Consider the following 9,549-nt stretch of genomic DNA (forward strand, 5'->3'; position numbering starts at 1 on the left):
GACTTTTTGATTTTTATGACTTTTGTGTGAAAAAAAATGAAATAATTATGAGTTGGATGTAATATTGTCTTATTAGGTTAAAAAACTTATTTTATCTTTTTGTGACTAAAATAACAAAAAAGTCAAAAAAACTTTACATGCCAAACGAAAGGCATTGTTTTAAAATAAAAGGCCAATAGTATTATTTTATATAATTAATGACTTTTTTTTTCTGCTTTTGCTGGTGGGTTTTTTTGATGGCTTGTTTTGGTCTTTTGTGATTTTTTTTTTCAAATTTTAGATTTTTATAAAAAGTCAAAAAAAGACAAAAATAAGCCCAAATAAGAAAATTTTGGGGCTCATTTTAGCGTTTTAAATTAGGAAAATAATATACAAATTTATTTTTTAAACTCATTTTTTAGACCCAATAATGTGTGAACGATATGATTAGTTGATGATTAAAAAAAATATGATAGAGAACCATTTTAGATATCTTATTTGATTGTCACATCATTGGATTTGAATTGTATATCTAATTTTTTTGACTTGAATAATAATACTCTATAAATTATTATTATTTTTGAAATTTTACAAAAAAAAAAAAAAAATTTGCTTGCAAAAAATGAAAAAAAAAAAACCTATATAATTTTGAAAACAAAATCATTAGAGGAAAAAAAATTCAAGAAGTTCAAAAAGAAAAAAAGAGACTTGTTTAGATCATATCCCAAAAGTCGCATCTCGTATCACTGCATTGTGACTAATTGATACTTAAAATAAAAAAATAAAAAAATAAAAAAAAAACTGGTTAAGAACTTCAGGTATTTGAAAAGCAATCAGACCGCAAAAAACTGACTAAAGCATCAAAGCCCAGATGATCTGGGCTTCGAAGCCGAAAACTAGCACTTTGGGCCTTCCAACTCAATCCGTTTCGTAGATCCCAAAGGAAACAATTTTTTTTTTTGAGATTTACACTGGTGTCAGTAAAAAACATTTTTTTAAAGAAAAAAGTAAAATATATTATGAATATTAATAATTAATATTATCAAAATTTTCATTAATATTTAATACTTTTAAAAAAATTACCCTGAATAATTCTCTTTTTTCCCCCCCCAAAAAAAAGAGTATTCTATTTTCACATTTAAATTTTTTTACTTTTAGTTAAAAACTTTAATACCAAACAAAAACTCATGATTATAAATTTCTAAATAAGGCAAGTAGATGGCCAGTTGGTCCATGTAATTGTCTACTGGGATAGTGAGAAGGCCGGATGATCAGGTTTTGAATTTGTAGAGCAATTGCAGTCATTTTATTTAATTTAACTTATTAACCTCCTAACATCCTATTAATATGTAATAACTTAAATTTTCAGATTTATTTTTTTATTTTTTTGTGCAGCTGAACAATTAGGAATTAAAGAGTATGTACCGGCATATCTAGATCCACATTTGCAGCCTAGTGAGCTTTTCACTGGTGTAAGCTTTGCTTCAAGAGCCTCTGGTTTTGACCCTCAAACAGCCCAGATACAAGTATATATGCTTTATATATATATATATATATATATTTTATGTTTTATCATTCATATACTAATTTGTTTTTGGTTCTTAATTAAAATTAGTCAGTTCTATCGATGTCGGATCAACTAAATTTGTTCAAAGAATACATTGGGAAGGTGAAAGGGATGGTTGGAGAAGAGAGAACAAACTACATATTGAGTAACAGTTTTTATTTAGTTTTAGCCGGGAGTGATGACCTTGCTAACACATAATTTACAGTTGGCATCAGAAAATTGCAGTACGATATTAATTCTTACACTAATCTTGTCGTCAATTATGCTTCGGATTTTGTTAAGGTATTCCCTCTTCTTATTTTCTTTTCTTGTTTAGAAAAGTTGGTAATCAAACATTTTCATGACCTTAAGGACATTCATATTTTGGTTACAACTTATAAGATGTGTCATTTATAGTTTTAAGTATTTTTGTTCATACTCAAACACCCTTTATTGCTAATGATAATCACAAGCATGAAAATTGAGGATTTAAAGTTGTGTTTTTTTTTTTGAAGGAACTGTATCAATTGGGGCTGAAAAGGATTGGTTTATTCGGGGCAGCACCAATAGGATGTTTGCCATCACAGAGAACACTAGCAGGGGGAGAATTGAGAGTGTGTTCTGAGATATACAACCAGGCTGCTCAGTTGATGAACTCCAAGCTCTCTTCTGCTATTACTTCCTACAACAACAGTCTCAATGACCCTAAAGCCAGGATTGTCTACTCTGATATTTACAATCCTCTGCTTAATATCATCCTAAATCATGACAAATATGGTAATCCCCATCTACTATTTGCTGCTTTCTCTCCAAAACGTTTATGTTAATGTGGATTCTACTGTCTTTGCGTCTTAATGGTAAGATAAATATGCAAGTGAAATCCATGCCTTTGTATCTAGTTAATATAAACAAATATACACACAATAATTTGTTTGGCTTAAAGCTTCCACAATCGAAGAATAGCAGACGAATCTCATTATGAAAATGGAGAATATAATGAGTTGGCTCTCTTATTACAATCTGTTTACAAATTCCGTCAAGACCATGAAATCGTGAAACCCCATAATAACCAATTATGTATAAGGATTCAACTAATACTATTAAGTGCCATTCAAATTAAATTCAAGACAAATCAAGAAGAAACCATGCAACAGAAGTAAATACAGGGCCATACCTTAGTCATTAGGGGGCCAAAGGTGAATTTCTTAAATTGGACCCTTCATATATCATTACCCCAAAAAAAAAAAAAAAAAAAAAAAAAAAATGTTTGAATAGAACAAAAATAATAAAAATTTATTTCTATTGCATTACAATTTAACAAAATTTAGACAACATATATATATAAAATAGTTGAATTTCAATTAGTTGAATCGAATCTTTATTTTTTAACTTACCAATGCTATAATGGCCCTGTTTGGTAAGGCTTATTTCCAGCTTATTTCAGCTTTTAACTTTATTTAAGTTATTTTGATGTGTTTGGTTCAACTTAATAATACAGCTTATAGCTTTTTGTAAGTAAAAAATCAACTTATTCTTTGAGTGGGGGAGGAGAAGCTTAATTTATAAGTCAAAAATCAGGTTATGTTCACAGTTATAAGTTATAAGCTGTTAGGCTATAAGTTATAATCATTTTCTCACAGCTCTACCAAACGGAGCCAATAACTAAAATTAATTGGGGGTAAGGACAAGAATTTTCGACACAATTCAAGTAATATATAAAATTAGCAAGTTAGGGTAGACTATTTTTCAACATGAATCCAAGTATGACACGATTCAATAATATGAATTATTAGTTATATATTTTAATGTTCACTAAAGAATGCCATGATATTTTTTTAATCTTTTATTTAATTCCATCTAATTAAATCAAAAAGTATGTAAAATAATAATTAAGGCTAATATCTTTTTTCATTTAGAATATATATTTTTTTGTTACCTATTTTAGAGTCAATCTAGTAAAAAATATATAGTAATAAGGTACAATTATTTTAATTAGAAAAATGCAATTGAATTAAAATCAAACATTCTATGAATAATTTCATTTAGTAGAAATAAATTTTATAAATTTTAACTTATGAAAAAAAATTTAATCTCTCCATACACTTGGTAAGTTATTTTTAACTAAAAGTGAAAGTTTTTACATTAAATATCAATCGGACACGAATCAAAATAACACTATTCGACAACATGAAAATAAATGAATTGAGCTAATATTGAAGTAATTAGGAAATAATACAATATGATACACTCCCCTAGTCAGGGGCCCTAAATTTTGTTCAAAATTGGAAGCCTGAGGCGACCGCCTTAGTCGCCTCACCTTAGGGTCGGCCTTGAGTATATATCATGCCTGGTTTAATCCAGTAATGTTTTTTTTGTTTCCATATTCCAATTAATGTTATGTTGTTCAAATATTTTAGGGTTTTCTGTTGCGGATAAAGGGTGTTGTGGGACAGGGAATTTAGAAGTGAGCATATTTTGTAGCCAATTGACCGATACATGTCCAGATGACTCTGTGTACGTATTCTGGGACAGCTACCATCCCACAGAGAGGGGATACAGAGTACTCGTCAATCAGATCCTTCAGTCTAGTCTCAACAAATTCTTCTGATCCTACCCCATTCAGCTCTCGTGATTTCCCTCAAATAAAATCTTCTCCCTTCACTCAATATTGAGCTGTCGACTAACACATATATATTGTATCATCATTTCATTATGTATTGTTTGTGCACATTCCTTAATTTATATTTTGGTACTGATATGTGAGGTTTTTTATTGTGGGCTTGGTCAAGCTGGTTTTGATTGCATGTGTGAGAGAGCTAGGCATGGATTGGATCCTTGAACAAAATGTTGCATCTTTGTAGGGTTTTGTTAAGCTCCATGGCTTCTTCTTGTGGTATTGTGTTTTTTTTTTTTAATGCATTTTAGGCCTCGTTTGGCAACCGAATTTTTTAGCCAAAAAGTTACTAAATTAGCCAAAAAGCCAACAACCCATACCAAAAAGTCAAAGATTCACTTTTCTCTTTATTTTTTGTACATCTTTTCGTAAAAAGTCATCCCAAACATACTAATTTTTTTTAGCTCATATTTTAGTCAAATAGCCAAATAGTTACTAAATTAGCATGTTCCCAAACAAGGCCTTAGTGCTTGTTCTGAGTATAATACCCTCCTTGAATGCAAAGCTCAGCATTGCCCTTGCAAGTATTATAGATATTGGGTAAGCGATGAAGATGACTATTTCGATGTCATGTCAAATTGTTAACCATTTTCTAATTTTTGCATGCCATCGCCAAATTTTTGCTATGTTATAGTGCAAAAATGCCAAAATTCATTATCTCATCTTTTCAATCATTGACCTTATTAGGTTTTTGTAATTAGTAATCCCGTTTGACAAAACTCGTTTCAATTGTAATCTTATTCGCTCTTTTGTTTCAGTAAGGGATGTGAGCAAGGTTTTAAAAAGCGGTCGCAACCGTTATGTAACGCCGTTACGTAACGGTTGTGGTGGTGACCGCCACTCGTTACGGCCACTTTTACAGTGTGATTGAGATTCACAGGTGTGTTGGCCATAGCGGTTGCCGTAGCAGCCGTAACGGCCTGTTACGCACCGTTACGTAACGGTTCCGAACTGTTTCTTTCGAAAAAAACACACAAAAAAAAGCTGCAAATGGGAGAAGAGGGATAGAGAGAAGAGGGAAGATAAAGAGTGAAGATGAAGGAGCAAGAGATAAAGAGAGAAGAGGGAAGATGAAGAACATGTTATTGATTTATTGAAACTGTAAGACTTATGCTATTCTATTCAACTGCTATCACTTAACCATTTTGTTTGTGTGTGTCTATCTATATATTGTTTGAAAATAATAATAATAATAAGTGTGGTCATTATCTATTTGACTTGGTTAAAATATGTATATATATATATATATATATTTAGACTCTTATTTATTCACTTACTTTTGTTATTGTTTATCTTATATATAATAGTTAGTGATTGATTTTTTTGTATAATATAAAGTCATTAATTATTAAAATAAAATATAAAAAGATCAGTTTATAGTGATTTAAAAATATGAAATATATTAGATCATACTTAAAAATTTACAAAAATTGATCAATATTTATTTTAAACCCAATAAATATGATCATGGGAAAAAAATATGCGTATCGGTAAGTTTTTTTCAAATTGTGCAAAAAATAAAAAAATTCATGGTTCTGGTTACCGCAATCGTCACGCTACGGCCTTTACATCCCGCAACTACAACCGCGTCACCGCCACCGTTACGGTGACCGCAACCGCTTTTCAGAACCTTGGATGTGAGTATTTAGATGCGAATTTAAGCCGAATTATGCCTATGCAGAGGAGTTTATGATCTTGAGTCTTTCATATTTGCCACTTCGCTGACTATGTACGGCAATTTTATTTACTATAAAATGCGCTGCCATTTGCTGTTTTTAAAATGATTAAGATCTCAAAAAATTTTCATTTAAAATGTCATGTAAGGACTCCAAAAGTACCTTCTTTTTATTTTTATTATTTAAATGGAACCTTCGTTTCAATGAAGTACGACTAGCAGTTAATCCATATAATGCATGTGCTATTTATTTTTATTTATTTTTTTTTTTTTTACGATGTAATGTATGTTATAAAAGAATATTTTTAATTTTAATTTAAAATTAAAATATGATCTTAATTATTCGTTTTTGACAATATTTGCACCATCGTTCTTTAAATTGTTACTTGAATATTTATATATATTAATTTTAGTGAAATTATTTGTGTATTTTAATAATTTTAGTTCTATCATATTATAAAAGTGTAATTATCATATAATAATTTTGTATGCATATATTAAATAGTAAAATAAATACTCATTTTGATATTAAAAATAAGGGTGGTATTTTTGTATGCCATATATTAAATAGTAAAATAAATACTTATTTTAATATTAAAAATAAGGATACTATTTAAGTGTGCAACCTTGCACATCATATGCAGCCTTATTTATAGCCATTGGATTAAAACAAATTGATTTTGACCATTGAATTTTTAATGTTAAAATAAGGCTACTTGTTCGACTGGTTACTTACGCATTTTTGTGAAAATTTACGTATTTTTGTATTGTTCAAAATTTTTAGAAATAACCTTACGCGAATTTTGTGTAATTTACGCATTTTTGTGAGACAACTTACGTGAAGTTGTGAAAACTTACGTATTTTTGTGAAATAAGTTTTCTCCACTCGAATTTGTGTTAACTTACGTATTTTTGTGAAATCATCTACGTGGGTTGTAAAAACTTACGTATTTTTGTGAAATCAAAGTTTTCTCCAATGATTTACTCGTATTTGTGGCCACCAACGCATTTTTGTGAAATCGCTTACATGATTTGTGAAAATTTACGCATTTTTGTATTGTTCTAAATTTTTGGAAACAAACTTATGTGAATTTCGTGTTAACTTATATATTTTTGTGAAATCACTTATGTGAGTTATGAAAACTTACGCATTTTTATGAAATCAAAATTTTTTCCAAAAACTTACTCGTATTTGTGTTCAATTACGCATTGTTGTGAAATCACTTATTTGAGTTGTGAAAACTTATGTATTTTTATGTTGTTTAAAATTTTTGAGAACAAACTTACGCTAATTTTGTGGTAACTTATGTATTTTTGTGAAATCACTTGCGTGAATTGTGAAAATTTACACATTTTTGTGAATCAAAATTTTCTCCAACGACTTATATGTATTTGTATTTACTTACGCACTTTTGTAAAATCACTTAAGTGAGTTATGAAAACTTACGCATTTTTGTGAAATTAAAATTTTCTCTAATGACTTACTTATATTTGTGTTCACTTACGCATTTTTGCGAAATCACTTACATGATTTGCGAAAATTTACGTATTTTTTGTGTTGCTTACGCGTTTTTATGTTCACTTACGCATTTCTGTGAAATCACTTATGTGATTTGTGAAACTTACACATTTTGTGTTATTCTAAATTTTTGAAAACAAAGTAACGCCTTTTTTGAAAAACTTGTGTTTTTTTGTGAAATCACTTATGTGATGTGAAAATTTGCACATATTTGTGTTGTTCTAAATTTTTTAGAACAAACTTATGCATTTTTTGTGTTTACTTATGCATTTTTGTTAAATCGCTTATGTCATTTGTGAAAATATTTTGTGATGTTTTAAATTTTTGGGAACAAACTTACCTATTTCTGTGAAAATTTATGCATTTTTATAAAATCACTTATGCGATTTGTGAAACTTACGCATATTTGTGTTGTTTTAAATTTTTGAGAACAAACTTACATGTTTTTGTGCTCACTTTCACATTTCTGTGAAATCACTTACGTGATTTGTGAAAATTTACGCATTTTCTATTGTTCTAAATTTTTAGGAACAAATTTGCACGTTTTTATGAAAACTTAAGCATATTTGTGTTGTTCTAAATTTTTAGAAATAAACTTGAGCATTTTTTTTGTTCACTTACGCATTTCTATGAAATCATTTACATGATTTGAGAAAACTTAAGTATTTTATGTTGTTTTAAATTTTTAGAAACAAACTTATCCGTTTTTGTGTTCATTTACTTATTTTTGGGAAATCACTTATATGATTTTTGTGAAAACTTACGCATTTTGTATTATTCTAAATTTTTAGAAATAGACTTATGCATTTTTTGTGAAAACTTAAGCATATTTGTGTTGTTTTAAATTTTTGAGAGCAAACTTTGTTTTTATGAAAACTTACTCATTTTTTTGAAATCACTTACGTGATTTGTGAAAATTTACGTATATTTGTATTGTTCTAAATTTTTATAAACAAACTTATACATTTTTGTGTTTACTTGCTCATTTATGTGAAATCACTTACGTGATTTGTGAAAATTTACGCATTTTGTATTGGTCAAAATTATTGGGAATAAACTTACAAATTTTTTTGATATCATTTACATGATTTGTGAAAATTTACGCATATTTGTGTTATTCCAAATTTTTGGGAACAAGCTTACGCGTTTTTGTAAAAACTTACGCATTTTTGTGAAATCACTTGTGTGATTTGTGAAATTTACGCATATTTATGTTGTTTTATATTGTTTGGAACAAATTTACGTATTTTTGTGTTAACTTAAGTGTTTTTGTGAAATTATTTACGTGATTTGTGAAAACTTAGGCATTTTGTGTTGTTTTAATTTTTTGGGAATAAACTTACGCGTTTTTGTGTTCACTTACACATTTTTGTGAAATCACTTACTTAATTTGTAAAAACTTACGCATTTTGTATTGGTCTAAATATTTGGAAACAAACTTTTGCGTTTTTGTGAACACTTACGTATTTTTGTGAAATTACTTACGTGAGTTGTGAAAACTTACGTATTTTTGTATTATTTTAAATTTTGAAAATAATTTTACTTTTTTTTTTGGTGAAAAATTACACATTTTTATAAAAATACTTACACGTATATAATGTAATCTATTATTTTAATATGTTCACCTGTAAGTTTACTTGCTTAGCAGGTCAACAATATGTAAGTTCTAATACAAAAATATACAAGTTCTAACACAAATTTATAGAAACCCAACCAATGAAAATGTATAAGGAATCATGTACGCCTTGCATATGGTATGCAAGGCATACCTAAGAATTGTCCTAAAAGTAATAGTTAAATGTAAATAAGAATTACTAAAATAAAATTAAAGGTAATTTTTGCTATTTAATTTTATTTTATATTCACTTGGAAAATAAAAATATGTAGAAATCGAAATTATATAAAATTTATTAAAAAAATTAAATATAAATATGTTGTACTTTGAAAATCAAATAACAACATCTAAACCCAAAAAACAAAAAATAATGAAAACATCCAATTAATGATACATCTTAGTGTATGAAGTGGTTAATCATCTGTAATATGATGTCAAAACATAAAAGAACTTATTATTCAACAATTAAAAAAATAACTTAAGCAGTAAATCCAAATTTTAAAGGTTTCTCGAGAGTATCATTGTTGTGTAGGTTTTTCCT

At 28.2% G+C, this 9,549-nt stretch overlaps 1 long non-coding RNA gene across 1 annotated transcript; it reads left to right on the top strand.

Annotated features, from left to right (window-relative positions):
• Positions 1-2,040: 2,040 nt before the first annotated feature.
• Positions 2,041-4,238, top strand: LOC114291185 (uncharacterized). The gene is made up of 2 exons (XR_014362933.1): positions 2,041-2,302; positions 3,943-4,238. It is a non-coding gene; the product is annotated as an uncharacterized LOC114291185 (long non-coding RNA).
• Positions 4,239-9,549: the final 5,311 nt, after the last annotated feature.

This window comes from Camellia sinensis, chromosome 3 (genome assembly GCF_055761805.1).
Source record: "Camellia sinensis isolate YWXY chromosome 3, ASM5576180v1, whole genome shotgun sequence".
NCBI classification, from domain to species: Eukaryota; Viridiplantae; Streptophyta; class Magnoliopsida; order Ericales; family Theaceae; genus Camellia; species Camellia sinensis.